The sequence below is a fragment of the Schistocerca serialis genome, chromosome 1 (genome assembly GCF_023864345.2).
Source record: "Schistocerca serialis cubense isolate TAMUIC-IGC-003099 chromosome 1, iqSchSeri2.2, whole genome shotgun sequence".
NCBI classification, from domain to species: domain Eukaryota; kingdom Metazoa; phylum Arthropoda; class Insecta; order Orthoptera; family Acrididae; genus Schistocerca; species Schistocerca serialis.
This window is the reverse complement of record NC_064638.1, coordinates 1,179,914,694-1,179,930,248: the sequence shown is the minus strand read 5'-3', so window position 1 is coordinate 1,179,930,248 and position 15,555 is coordinate 1,179,914,694. Positions and strand designations below refer to the sequence as shown.

The following is a 15,555-nucleotide window of genomic DNA, read 5'->3' as shown; positions in this document are numbered from 1 at the left end:
AATAAAGAAGTGTATGTGAAAACACCTACAGTTTACACTTGATTGATTCTTTTCCAGTCGCTTTTAGTTGCGTTTAGTGGAACATTCTGATACTGTACATTTCCTGTAGCCCATGATATAATGGTGCAAAGACATGACATCATGCTTGCACAAACCAAGATAGAACAGAAGATTTACAACATTTATTTTGACTCTGAACTACTTTTTGATATGTAGACTGATGTGACATATTGATATAGCCTGAGATCCAGGGGACATTAGAAGATTACAGTTTGGTTGGGTTGGGAAGGCCAACAAATATGAATATGAAATTTTAGTTTTGGTAACATACAGATGTGTGGTATAGTTTGTGATCTCTGTTTGGTTGAACAGTAACAGTTCATTTTGAGCTGAAACTATGGAATGTCATTGTCATGAAAATAACTGTAATTCTTGCGTCCAAAGATGAGTTTGATGCAGCTCTCAACTTATACCAATGCAAGACTCTTAATCTCTGCACAACTACAGCCACATGGCTTACTGTTTTCAAGCCTTCATCTGTGTCTGTTGGCAATTACTTTATGCCTCTGGATCTGTCTGACCAACTGATCTCTTTACTTTGTAGGGTTGTGCAATAAATTCCCCAGTGTGTTAAATAGCTCTTAATTAGTCGGTCATTTTACTCATCAAGTCTTCAGCTTTGTTCTGTAGCACCAAATTTCTAAAGCTTCTACTCTCTTTCTGTTTACATTGTTTATCATCTGCATAGCACTTCCATATAGGCTACAGCCAAGATAAATACCTTGTTATGATGCGTAATTTACACATATTGTTTTCCAGTCTGTCGTATGCAGGTATGTTTGCCAGTTTGATGACAATGTTCCTTTCTCGTTTTCCTTACTTTTTTTTTATACAGCATTTTGCATCTTTTCCCACTTTCTTTGCGTGTATGCTTCCACTTTACTAAATTTGTCCACATTCGTTTCTTTTAATGTGTGTCAGGGTGCTGATGACCTCGATGTTGGGTGCCCGTAAGCCCCAAAAACACACACACACACACACACACACACATGACATTGTGAGTCAAAGCAGACGTGTGGTATTGGAAAGTGTTAATATCTCCTCTTCTTATGCCCAATTAAAAGTAGAATTGTTCCTTTATTGAGCTTTATGCTGTACTTTATCATCAAGTCAGTGGATTCGATTCTGAACCAGTTGGTCTTATGCGTTCAACTACATATTTAGCAGTATGTTAGACAGTTACTTAACACACAGCCATCTACTAAAAGTCAGGTATGTAGACTCACTCTGTTGAATACTATCTTCCATTACTCAATATTCCAATGAGTAAGGTGTTTGCACATTCTGAATGTGGAAGGTGATTAATTGGTGGCTTGAAGGCCACAGTATGACAGTGAATGCTATCAACAATTTTTTATTAAGAAAGACTGATACAATTCACTTCTTTGACTTTTTATGAGAGACTTTTTTGCTTTTTGTTTCAACATGTACATAAGCAACTCTTTGGGATAGCTGGACAAATTTTCACATTCTTCGTTATTGTCACCTGAAATTGCTGAATTGAAGAGTTTGCCCACTGAAACTTTTTGATGTGGTTATTTAATGCCTAGTTCCAGCAAGTAGGATTTGAAAAGATTATTGTTCATGTCTTAACTCATCTGTGATTTCTTTCCCCGCTTTCCAGAGTCTGGTAGTTTTGTGAAAATTAAATAATAATCATCTTGTGTAGTGTATTGAATTGGTACTGTTTGTTGCTCCTACTTACAACATGAATTCCGCGTTGTAATTTATTTTCTTGGCATAAAGTGGCAACTCTTTAAGATTACAGAGGGTGCTAATTATTAAATGCTGCCAAGTGATGTTTTGTACAAGTGGTGTTCTTTGTGTAGGTGAAGTCCAGGATATGTTTTTATTATGAGTTTATGATGATGTTGGGATATTTTGTTTAAAATGTGTCTAGTTCTTCTATGTGCCACTGCCATCATTTGATTTGTCATGTGTTGATTTTGCATATAATAATTTGTACAATTTGTTTAGAGTTATTGTCATTATGTAGCACTTATCATGCTGTTTCCCCTTTCTCTGGAACAGATTCAGAAAGGGAGATACATCATCAGCATTTCAGTCAACACTTATTTAATGGATGAATATATGTAGTGACAATAAAGGTTTAAAAGTGAAAGCTCACCATACAGCTAGCATAAGCATTGAGTTATTGATAGGCATATAAGCAAGAATGTTGCTTTGCTTTCATTCTCCAGAGCTCATAGAAAAAACACACAGACACCGACATGGCTACGTAGTCACGAGGCTGCAGTTCAAACGGGGTGAAGGTAGTGTCAGGTGGAGTGGGTGAGGAGAAGGAAGAGCAGGAGCAGGAAGTAGTGTTGGGGGAAGATTGTTGGCCAGTTTAAAGGGAGAGTCAGCAAGCACATAGGATAGGAATCTTAACACTGGTGAGCTCATTCTGGTGCAACCAGGCAAGTTGTGTGCACCAGAAAAGGTGTGGGAGAGTGGATTGGAAGAAGAGGATGGAACACACAGAACTGCTTGGGCATTTGTAGTTTTAAAATTACGCTAGTTAAGTATCCTGTTACACACTTTAAAGAAAAGAGAACAAATAGTGTTACTAATTAGACAAAATTTATTCTATTACCCTTTCAGCATGTAATCTGCTGAATTTGGCCATTCCATTATCAATCAAGGCAGATGATAAGGGAGAACTCAAAAGAATTTCAGGGGCTCCGACAGCTTCTTTATTACATTTTGGGCTGAACTTTGTTGAAGGCCGTCCATGCACAGTGTAGAGCAGATGATGATGTTTGAAACATAGGTTGTAATGATGAAGTGATCTGTGGCAATGTATTATTTTCCACGAGCAGACAACATCTTTCCCCAAAAATAAAACTTGTTTGCACTGACAACAGCCAGCTTATGATATAGATGGGTAAAACCTACCCAAAAGATTAGCATGTGTAATCAAATATTAGCTATAAAGTTGTTCACACTGTTTCGTCTCCTGACTATACAATGGAAAAAACATGTCATCTAGTATTTGACATTGTCATGGTTGGAAAATCCAAATACTGTATTTACATTGGTGCGCCAGAACTTTATGGCCAACTGCTTAATAGTGTGTTGATCCATGCAGCATGTGTTTGACAAGTAGGTTTCCAGAGGTACGTTCTACCAGATGTCTTCAAAGAAGGTCATACAGTTCTATTAAATTATGAGCTGGTGGTTCATGGACACACAACTGGTGCCCTGTTGCACCCTAGGTGTGTTCCATCAGGTATCAGATCTGATGAACCTGGTGACAAAGACATTGACATGAGTTCAGTATCACACTCCTCAAACCACTTATCACCATTCTGATCTTTTGATGTGGACTTTTATTCTTCTAGAAGCCACCATTGCCGTTGGGGAAGACATCAAGTATGAAAGGGTGCAAGTGGCCCACAATAATGTTCAAATAGCTGACAGCTATGTAAAGAAGGTAAAATCTATAGGTGAAGACAGAGATTGGCATACCGTCAGCAAATAAATGAGGATGTAGGGTGCAAGTGCTATGCTGAAATGAATGTGTTGGTATAGGAGAGGAATTTGTGATGCACCATATCAAACCAATCAGAAGACTGGTGACTCAGGAAGGTGCCAGCATCCTCCAGAGCATAATACTGCCCCCACCAGCTTGCTTCTGTGATGTGGTGCAGCCATTCACCTGGATGACAGCTTGTTATGGTACTACCATCAACCTGGTGTAACATGCAATATAATTCTTCTGATCATGCAACACATTTCCATTGACCCACGGTCCAGTCTCTCATTGGGTCAACACAGGTACATGTTGGGGGTGTTTGCTGCTATGTAAACAACCCAAAGTACATACAGAGCAAGAAACCACCGAAGAACTCAGTATTCAGATTAACAAGATCACTCAAAGACCTAATACAAGATAGCACCTTTAGATAACTTGCCCCACTGGGATGAATCAGGTTTACACTAAAGGGGATGCAGAGTAAGGTACCAGAGCAACAACACACTATACTTGGGCCGCTGAAACGTGTCACTTCTTATTTGTTAAGCAATGTCACCAAAACGATGTCTTTCACCAAGCGACAGTCCGTTGCACCGTGGAGTGCCTCCTGCTACGGAGGATGCGTGAGTTTTACAAGCAAGAAAAAGAATTTCATGGGCATGTGTCAATTCCTGCCGATAAAGTTTTAGAGCGTACCTCGAAAACTCTAGGACTCTGTGAAAGAGCAGTTATAATGAAAGGGCTGCTACTTCAAGACTTACAAGACTGTGAGGTAAACAGTGTGGAAGAAAGCCCCTGTGGAAGAAACAGTGTGTTTTTAAGCAGCCTCGTCCTGTTACAGATGTTGATTCTTTCCAAACCAATGCAATTTGTCGGCACATATACGGATACTATAAAAGGAAAGAATACCCCACAATAGTGAAGTTGCTAATTTATTTAAAAGAAAGTGAACTTTTCTGAGGGGGGAAAACGTCACTTAAGATGATATTATAAAGTATGAACTTTCATTTTAAAAAGTTAGACAGATGAAAACTGTTACTTGAAAAAGCTCATGTCGCAGCTCATACCATTTTCTTACACAAAATTGTAGGAAAGGACATACACTCAGTCATAGGGTTAGGCGAAACCTGGATCAGCGCTGGAGAATCAGTTGAGAAATGCTGGACGGATGATACTCTGAATAGCAGCGGTCATCAGCCAACAGGAAGAGGATCTCGATTAATTGTGGCCCATGCAGGATCTTCAAATGGCTTTGTGCCTGAAAGACCTTTAGTTTTTCAATCGGGGGGGGGGGGGGGGGGGGGGGGAGTTACTATCATAAGGATATGGACCACCCCAAAGTTTCTACAGTGGTTTAAAAATTTGTCACTCCAGTTTAGTGTTCCGTCGGTGTTTGTGATGGACAATGCACCGTACCATTCTGTGATTTAAGACAAAACTCCAACCACTAGTGACCGTAAAGAAATTATGGTGCAGTGGTTGCAGGCAAGAGACATTGCTGCGGACATCAGCATGATAAAGCTGCTGTTATATTCGCTAGTAAAACAAAATGAGCCTGTGACGCCCAAATACATTGTAGATGAAATTGCAAGTGAACAGGGTTACTTGGTAATTAGGCTACCATCTTATCACTGCCATTTTAATCCAACTGAATTGGTTTGAAGGGACGTCAAGGGCATACATTAAAAGTAACTTTTACGATAACAGAAGTGGAAAGACTGCTACATGAAGGTCTTGCTTCTGTAGATGCTACCTCACGGAGGAAAAAAGTAGATTATGTTGCTAAACTGATAAAAGAAACACGGACTATAGATGGCATTATAAATGAAAATGAACAGTTAATGCCATTTCTTAACGATGAGGATAAAGACAACGGTTTTGGTTCCAATTCCGATGATGGTGAAGGAGAACTGGATGGAATTGCACCATTGACATCTTAAATTGGAAAGTGTAAATTTATACAGAATTAATTCTTTCTCTCTGCAGTCGGGTAGGCTATGCATGTTTTGCTTTATTTTTTTCTGTGAGTGTGGATAGTGTATTATTTGGTATGCTTAGGTTTACATTGTTATACGACTTTTTACATGCAGCTGCTACAGTAACAATTTGGAACGACTTTTCATAGATATTGTCATTAACTTTGGGTGTTTCTTTTTCCCGGTTTCATATAGTATCAAACGCTTAGTCTTCACTGTCGTTCTCTCCATTGTTAGAAAAGCGTACTTTGTTGACTTACATATAAACTTTGATTGTAGCTTACATTTACAAAGCGTACTTTGGAGTTGTAAGCGTGTGCAGTGGGAGCTATTGCAACCTCACAATCGCAATATAGCCAACCTCATGCGAGCTGTCAAGTGACATGTTTCACCGGCCCAGGTATAATAGCTAATATAGTAGAGCAGAGTTTAATAAATCAGACCTACTGAATTCATTCAGCCTTGCAGTGAAAGAGGCAAGAAATAATGCATACAAATAACAGCAAACTACCTCAACTGACACGTCTTGCATGGCACAAGCGTTGCACTGAAGACTTGTCACTGGCCACACTCACAGGATGCTGGTTCCAAAATGATGTTGCTCCTACAATTCAAATCGCCACACTGCTCTCTGTTGCCCCCATTTGTCCACATCTCACCTCGGTGACACCCCCCAGCGGGTTCGGGGGTAAGAATAGGCCCGCGGTATTCCTGCCTGTCGTAAGAGGCGACTCAAAGGAGTCTCAAACGTTTAGGCCTTAATGTGATGGTCCCCATTAGGGTTTGACCTCCATTTTTCCAAATTCCACAGAAGTACGAGCCTTTTGGGGAAGGACACCTTACGTGGTGCACCATCAGTCCTCTGTGCCCTACGACCTTGGCACTCTTGATCGTCTTGGCGTCGTACCTGCACCCTCCATCCCTCATTTTGGGCATAGACACCTGATGTATTGTGTAAGTACCGCCCTTAGTGCGTCACCACCAGCACCCACGATCACTATGGACTACCCATGGCACCCAAAATCCAGCACGGTAGCCAGCCCGTTGTGGTGGGGTCGTCATGTACCTCTAGGTTGTAGCCCCCTGACAACACAGGGATCGTACTGCCGATGCCTGAGCTGACACCTCCCCACGTAAGCCAAGGAGTAGATGCTCGTCTCTCTGGGGTATCGGGACTCCCGGCAACGGCCGTCCTGCCAGGTGGCCTTTGCTGTGGCTGGGTGGCGCCAGTGGGGAGAGCCCCTGGTCGGAGTGGGTGGCATCGGGGCGGATGCCCCGCAATGAAGCGGGTGAAATCTCAATCTGGTGGTCGTCCGACCGCCAATGTCTCTAAGCGTGGTAAGGTGGACTTTAACGCTGTGACATATAACCCGAAGTCGTTCCCTTCCCTAGCCACACCATGGGAGGAACGTAGGGCTGCAGACAGACAGGAGCCGTATTCGCCACGATACCTTGTATGCAGCAGAACTGATGGGGATTCGTTTTTGGGGACTAAGCCTCTTTTCTTCGTGCACAATCTCGAAGATAAGTTTGGGGAAGTGGCGTCTCTTTCCAAAATGAGGAGCGGGGCCATTTTGATACAAGCAGCTTCATCTGCGCAGTCGCAGGCATTACTCGCCTGTGAGAAGCTCGGTGACATCCCCGTTACTGTCACTCCCCATAAGTCCTTAAATTTGGTCCAGGGGATTATTTTTCATAAAGATCTTCTGCTACAGTCTGATAACGAGCTACGTGAGAACCTGGCACGACGAGGTGTACACTTTGTCCGTCGTGTCTTTAGGGGGCCGAAGGATAATAGGGTCGCTACCGGTGCTTTCATCCTGGCCTTTGAGGGCGATTGCTTGCCTGAGAAAGTCAAGGTCATGATATACCGGTGCGATGTCAAGCCCTATGTCCCGCCCCCTATGCGATGCTTCCAGTGCTGGAAATTCGGACACATGTTCTCCAGGTGCACTTCCAGCCCCACGTGTCGTGATTGTGGACGACCTCCACATCCTAATGCTCCATGTGCTCCGCCTCCCACCTGCGTTAACTGTGGGGAGCATCATTCTCCCTGCTCACCAGACTGTGCAGTCTATCAACGAGAGCGGAAGATACAAGAAATTAAGACCTTGGACCGTTTAAGTTACCAAGAGGCAAAGAAGAAATTAGAACGACTCACCCCTACACCTCTGTTGAGGAGTTATGCAACCGTCACACTGCCGCCACCAGCTCCTGCACAGACTACCTTCTCTGTTGGCCCACAGAGAAATCAAGTAACGTCTGCCCCACCGCTGGGACAGGCCGCTCTCTCTTCCACTGCTCCCAAAACACCGAGTTTGGGAGCAGTGCGCCCCAAGCAACCGGGGACGTTAGTCCCCAACTCTCAGCCGGAGCGGCGACAGCCCTCTCCGGCTCCTCAGCCGGGGAAGCGACAGCTCTCTCCGGCTGCTCAGCCGGAGACGCAACAGCCTCCTCCGGCCTCACTTGTTCGGAAGGGATCCCTTGGGGGAGTCCCTTCCAAGGACTTCCCCAGTGTCTCACAAGACACTAGCCAGTGGCTGAAGAAGCCCCCAGCTGCTGGTCGAAGGGCTTCACGCTCTTCCTCTGTTCCTGATACTGCGTCAGGAAAGCCCTCCCAGCATGCCAACCCTCCTCCCAAAGACAAGAGAGAGAAGAGGAAGCTCTCCAAGAAGGATAAGGACCCAGTGGTTCCCGCACCGACGCTCCCTGTCAGCTCAGCCTGTGAGGACGAGGTCGAGCTCTTTGCGTCCCCTGATGACCTGGATCTCGCCGTCTCCTCAGAAACGATGGCCGTAGTGACGTCCGTCGCTCAGTCGGTGACAGCATGTGACCCTGCAAAGTAATTTGCCTTTTCAGTGCCTGCATGCCCCTACGGGACACGCTTTGTACAATCCTCCAGTGGAATTGTGGCGGTTATTTTAGCCATCTCTCTGAGCTACGACAGCTTCTCAGCCTGACACCTGCGTTCTGCATTGCCCTCCAGGAAACCTGGTTCCCGGCAATGCGGACCCCTGTCCTTCGTGGATACAGGGGTTATTACTGCAACCGTAGCACTTACAATTGTGTGTCAGGTGGAGCTTGCGTGTATGTCCTTACCTCTGTATATAGTGCTCCTGTGCCCCTTCAAACATCATTGGAAGCTGTGGCAGTACGTGTAAGGACTACCCAGGACATAACCGTCTGCAGTGTCTATCTCCCTCCAGGTGGTACAGTCTCCCTGACCGACTTGGCTGCACTTGTCGCCCAACTCCCCACGCCTTTTCTTCTCCTTGGGGATTTTAACGCCCACAATCCCCTGTGGGGTGGAACGAAGGTTACTGGCCGAGGCAGAGAGGTCGAGAATCTCATCTCCCAACTCGACCTCTGCCTCTTAAACACCGGCGCCGCCACACATTTCAGTGTGGCGTGTGGCACGTTCTCGGCCATAGATCTGTCGTTGTGCAGCCCAGGGCTTGTACCATCTGTCCACTGGAGAGTCCATGCCGACTTGTGTGGTAGTGACCATTTTCCCATCTTCCTTTCACTACCCCAGCGTCGCTCCCATGAACGCATGCCTAGATGGGCATTTAGCGAGGCAAACTGGGAAATGTTCTCCTCTGCTGCCACTGTTGACTCTCTCCCCCACGGTACCATCGATGTGGCGGTTGAGACACTGACTGCACCGATTGCTTCCGCTGCGGAACGTACCATTCCTCGTTCATTAGGGTGCCCCCGGCGAAAGTCATTGCCTTGGTGATCTCCAGAGGTCGCTGAAGCCATTAAAGAACGTCGGCGGGCTCTTCAGCGACATAAGCGGCACCCGTCTTTGGAGAACCTCATTTTTTTCAAACGTCTCCGTGCTCAGGCACGGCGGCTCATCAAAAGGCGGATACAGGAGTGCTGGGAGAGGTACGTTTCCACCATTGGTTCCCGTACTTCACCCTCCCAGGTGTGGATGAAGATTCGGCGCATCTTTGGATTGCAGCACTCTCCAGGTGTCGCAGGGCTTACCATCAACGGGGCGGTATCCACCAATGCCAATGCAATCGCCGAGCATTTCGCTCAGCACTATGTTCGGGCCTCTGCGTCGGGGAATTACCCGCCTGCGTTTCGCACGCTCCAACGCCGGGAGGAAGGCAAACGGCTTTCTTTTGCTTCTCGCCACCCTGAGGCGTATAACGCCCCATTTAGTTTGTGGGAACTGCAGAGCGCCCTGGCACAGTGCCCCGATACAGCCTCTGGGCCAGATGGCATCCACAATCAGATGCTCAAACACCTTTCCCCGGACTGTCAGCGGTGTGTTCTTGCTATCTTCAACCGCATATGGGGTGATGGTGTCTTTCCGTCGCAGTGGCGGGAGAGTACCGTCATTCCGGTGCTGAAGCCTGGTAAGGACCCACTTAATGTGGATAGCTATCGGCCCATCAGCTTGACAAATACTCTGTGTAAGCTCTTGGAACGCATGGTGAGTCGACGGCTGTGTTGGCTACTCGAGTCTCGAGGTCTTCTGGCTCCGTGCCAGAGCGGCTTCCGTCAGGGCCGTTCCACTGCCGATACTTTGGTCTTTCTTGAGTCTGCAATCCGCACTGCTTTTTCCAGGCGCCAACACCTCGTCTCCGTCTTTTTCGACCTCTCCAGAGCATATGACACGACGTGGCGGCACCATATTCTCACCACGTTGCACGGGTGGGGTCTCCGGGGCTCTCTCCCCATTTTTATTCAGAATTTTTTATCTGTTCGGACATTCCGCGTTTTAATTGGCACGTCCCATAGTTCACTTCATATCCAGGAGAACGGCGTTCCACAGGGCTCTGTATTGAGCGTGCCCCTTTTCCTTGTGGCCATTAATGGCCTTGCAGCAGCAGTAGGGTCGGCTGTCTCACCCACGTTATATGCTGACGATTTCTGCATCTTTTTCAGCTCCTCCACCATTGGTGTTGCAGAACGTCGGTTGCAGGGAGCCATACGCAAGGCGCAGGCGTGGGCCCTAGCCCATGGGTTTCAGTTTTCTCCTGCGAAGACTTGTGTTATGCACTTTTGTCGGCGTCGCACTGTCCATCCCCACCCTGAGCTCTATCTTCAGGATGCTAAGCTCAGGGTTGTTGACACTTACCGTTTTCTGGGATTGCTGTTCGATGCCCGGCTTACTTGGCTTCCACATATTCGTGAGCTCAAGCGTCAGTGCTGGCAGCATCTGAATGCCCTCCGCTGCCTCAGCAACACAACTTGGGGTGCAGACCGTAACACGCTGCTGCAGCTCTACAAAGCCCTTGTGCTGTCCCAACTGGATTATGGGAGTGTGGCGTATGGCTCAGCGTCGCCCTCAGCGTTGCAACTGCTGGACCCCGTTCACCACTGTGGGGTTCGACAGGCGACAGGAGCATTCCGCACCAGTCCTGTTAATAGCCTACTTGCTGAGGCTGGGGTTCCTCCGCTCCACATTCGGCGTCAACAACTCTTAGCCAACTATGCTGCCCACGTCCGTTGTTCTCCCCGTCACCCTAACTACCGTCTCCTTTTCGCCGATGCGGCAGTCCATCTGCCACGCCGGCGGCCGCGATCAGGCCATGCAATTGGGATCCGTGTTTGGTCACTCCTTAGTGAACTCGAGTCTTTGCCTCTTCCATCTGCTTTTCAGGTTCGCCCACATACACCACCTTGGTGTATCCGTCGGCCGCAGCTTCATCTGGACCTCTCCCAATGGCAAAAGGATTCAGTTCCTCCTGCAGTCTTGCGCCGCCAATTTCTTGCTCTCCTCGACGCATCCCGTGACTCGGAGGTTATCTATACCGATGGCTCGATGGTTGATGGCCGTGTGGGGTACGCTTACGCTCATGCGGACTATGTCGACCAGCGCTCCTTGCCGGACGGCTGCAGTGTTTACACCGCAGAGCTAACAGCTATTTTTCGTGCCCTTGAGCGTGTTCGTACCAGCACTGGCGAGTCTTTTGTCATTTGCAGTGACTCTCTCAGTAGTCTCCAGGCTCTTGACCAGTGCTACACACGCCATCCCATTGTTGTTGCCATCCAGGAGTCCGTTCATGCTCTTGAACAACGTGGCCGTTCAGTGGTGTTCATATGGACCCCGGGACACGTTGGGATAGCGGGCAACGAACACGCCGACAAGTTAGCTAAAGAAGCCACCCGCAAACTGCCGTTGGAGATCGGCCTCCCGGCGACTGATCTCCGATCGGTGTTACGCCGTCGGGTCTTTGGGATGTGGGCAGACGAATGGCGCACCCTGTCTGTACCCAACAAGCTGCGGCGTGTAAAGGAGGCCACGACTGTGTGGGGTTCCTCCATGCGGGCCTCTCGGAGGGATTCTGTGGTTCTCTGTAGGCTCCGCATTGGTCACTCTTGGCTGACGCATGGTCATCTGCTGCGTCGAGAGGACCCCCCTCATTGTCGCTGTGGTGCGATTATGACGGTGGCCCATATATTGTTGGACTGTCCTCTTTTAACCGCCCTCAGGCGAACTTTTAATCTCCAGGGTGCTTTATCATCTCTTTTAGGTGACAATGTCTCTATGGCAGATCGGGTTTTAAGTTTTATTCGCGCAAGTGGCTTTTATAGGTCCATTTAACTTTTGTAACATCACCCTCTTTTGAGCTGTCTCTTTTAATTAGTTTTGTGTTGTAATTCGACTCCACCCTACACTGTTAGGCTGGAGGTTTTAACGTGTTGCAGTGTGGCTGGCTCATCCTATTATTTTCGTGATCAGCCAGCCACAGTCCTCTGCTGTGCAACTTTCGTTCCTTCTGCCTTTGTTCTCTATGTTGTTTTTGTTGCTGTGCTCTGTTTTCCATGTTGTCTTACAATGGACCATAGGGCTTTTCTTCCCCTGGAGTTTTTCTTTTAGTGCTTCGCTTGACTGGTGGATAGTTTCCCTGTGCTCTGTGTTTTTATGAAACAAGGGACCGATGACCTTTGTAGTTTGGTCCCCTTAATCTGTAACCCCAACCAACCTCGGTGACATGCTGCATCTGCGACTTCATAGATACGCATGCCTCTCAGTGACAGGAACTCAGGTACTGCACTGGTGCCACCTGTCAGGTGGGGTCAGAATTCAACTGTGCTGTGAATTGCTAATTCACAGCTCACTGCAGAATCCCACATTCAACAATGTGCACTGATCAGTGTGCTCTGAATCACTTGTGCCTGCACCAGAATTGTACTCTTTTATCATATCTGCCTCAGATTGCCACCTATTCTCCTTTACAGAATTGCGGTGGTTTTTTGCCACTGCCTAGCTGAGCTATGGCAAAAGCTTTACACCTGCTATCTGCATTGCCCTCCAGGAAACATGGTTTCCGGCAGTGCAGACCCCTGCCCTCTGCGGCTGTAAGGGATATTACAGGAACTGTAGTGACTATAATCGAGTGTCAGGTGGAGTTTGTGTTTATCTTAAACTCACTGTGTAGTGACACTGTGCCCCTTCAAACCCCTCTTGAAGCTGTGACTGTCAGAATAAGGACAATGCAGGAAATAACTGTCTGCAATGTGTATCTTCCTCCAGATGGTGCAGTACCCCTTAATGTATTAGCTGCTCAGATTGATCAACTCCCTAAACCTTTCCTATGTTTGGGAGATTTTTAACACCCTTAACCCCTTGTGGGGTGGCACTGTGCTTACTGGCCGAGGCAGAGATGTAGAAACTGTGCTGTCTTAGTTCGACTTCTGTTTCTTAAATACTGGGGTCGCCACACATTTCAGTGTGGCTCATGGTAGTTATTCGGCTATTGATTTATCAATTTGCAATTCAGGACTTCTCCCATGTATCCACTGGAAAGCACATTATGACCTGTGTAGTAGTGAGCACTTCCCCATCTTCCTGTCACTGCCCCAGCATCAGGCCCACAGACACCTGCCCAGATGGGCTTTAAACAAGACGGACTGGGAAACTTTCACCTCTGCTGTCACCGTTGAATCTCCCCCACACGGTAATGTCAATGTGACGGTTGAGCAGGTGACAACAATTGTTTCTGTGTCAGAAAACGTTATCCCTCGCTCTTTATGGTGCCCCTGGCATAAGGCAGTCCCTTGGTGGTTGCCGGAAGTTGCTGAAGCAATTAAGGAGCATCAGCAAGCTCTACAGTGGCATAAGTGGCACTCTTCCCTGGAGCACCTCATAGCCTTTAAACGGCACCATGCCCACATTCACCAACTTATCAGACGACGGAAGCAGGAGTATTGGGAGAGATATGTCCTGACCATTGGGTGCCATACATCACCTTCCCAAGTCTGGACAAAGATCAAACATCTTTTCGGGTACCAGACCCCACAAGTGTTCCTGGTGTTACCATAAATGGCTTGTTATCTATTGATGCAAAAGTGATTGCCGAGCACTTTGCTCTACCCTCTGCCTCGGAGAATTAACCCCGCAGCCTTTCACACTCTCAAACGGCAGCTGTAAGGGAAAGTCCTCTTATTCACTACACGCCATAGTGAATCCTATAGTGCCCCATTTACAGAGTGGGAGCTCCTCAGTGCCCTTGCACATTGCCCTGACACAGCTCCTGGGTCTGATCGGATCCACAGCCAGGTGATTAAACATCTCTCATCTGAGTACAAGCGACATATCCTCATCATCTTCAACCAGATCTGGTGCGATGGCGTCTTCCATTGCAATGGCGGGAGAGCACCATCATTCCGGTGCTCAAACCCGGTCAAAACTCGCTTGATGTGGATGGCTATCGGCCCATCAGCCTCACCATCATTATTTGTAAGCTGCCGGAACGTATGGTGTGTCAGCGGTTGAGTTGGGTCCTGGAGTCAACGTGGCCTACTGGCTCCATGTCAGGACGGCTTCCGCCAGGGTCGCTGTACCACTGATAATCTTGTGTCCCTCGAGTCTGCCATCCAAACCGCCTTTTCCAGGCGCCAGCATCTGGTTGCTGTCTTTTTTTACTTACATAAAGCATACGACACGACCTGGCGACATCATATCCTTGCCACATTGTACAAGTGGGGTCTCCGGGGTTCGCTCCCGATTTTTATCCAAAAATTCCTGTCGCTCCGTACTTTCCATATCAAAGTTGGTGCCGCCCATAGTTCCATCCATATCCAGGAGAATGGAGTCCCGCAGGGCTCTGTATTGAGTGTGTGTCTATTTTTAATGGCCATTAACAGTCTAGCAGCAGCTGTCGGGCCCTCCATCTTACCTTCTCTGTATGCAGCCAACTTCTGCATTTCCGTACTGCTGCTCCAGTACTAGTGTTGCTGAGTGTCGCCTACAGGGAGCCATCCACAAGGCGCAGTCATGGGCTCTAGCCCATGGCTTCCAGTTTTCCATCATAAAGATGTGTCATGCATATCTGTCAGCTTTGTACCGTTCATCCGGAACCAGCACTTTACCTTAATGACGATCCACTCACTGTAGTGGAGACATATCGATTCTTAGGTCTGGTTTTCGGCACTCATTTGACTTGGCTCCCTCATCTTCGTCAGCTTAAACGGAAGTGTTGGTAGCACCTCAATGCCTTCGGCTGCCTGAGCAACACCAAATGGGGTGCAGCTCTACAGAGCCCTTGTTCAATCCTGTCTTGACTATGGGAGTGTGATTTATGGTTCGGCAGCACCCTCAGCATTGTGTTTGCTCGACCCATTGCACCATTGTGGAGTTCGACTAGCGACAGGAGCTTTTAGGATGAGTCCGGTGACAAGCGAACTGGTGGAGGCTGGAGTCCCTCCATTGAAGATCCGACATGCATAACTGCTCGCCAGTTACGTTGCACACTTTCATAGCTCTCCTGGACATCCTAATTACTGTCTTCTTTTCCCAACTACGGTGGTTCACCTCCCGCATCGGCGGCCCAGGTCAGGGCTAACAATCGTGTTTCGCATGTGGTCGCTTCTATATTAACTGGAGTCCTTGCCTGTACCACCCCTCCTCGAGGTCCATTCACGTACGTCTCTGTAGTGTAGCTGTAGGCCGAATCTTCGCCTGGACCTTTCGCGTGGCCCTAAGGACTCCATTAACCCTCCAGCTCTCCACGGTCACTTCCTCTCGATTCTTGAAGCGTTCCGGGGCTCTGAAGTGGTTTACACCAACAGCTCGAT

The 15,555-nt window shown here is 47.6% G+C and overlaps 1 protein-coding gene across 2 annotated transcripts in view; it reads left to right on the top strand.

Annotated features, from left to right (window-relative positions):
- LOC126418736 (protoheme IX farnesyltransferase, mitochondrial) overlaps positions 1-15,555 on the top strand; it is a 280,801-nt gene that overhangs the window by 215,602 nt on the left and 49,644 nt on the right. The gene's annotated exons all lie outside the window — the stretch shown is intronic.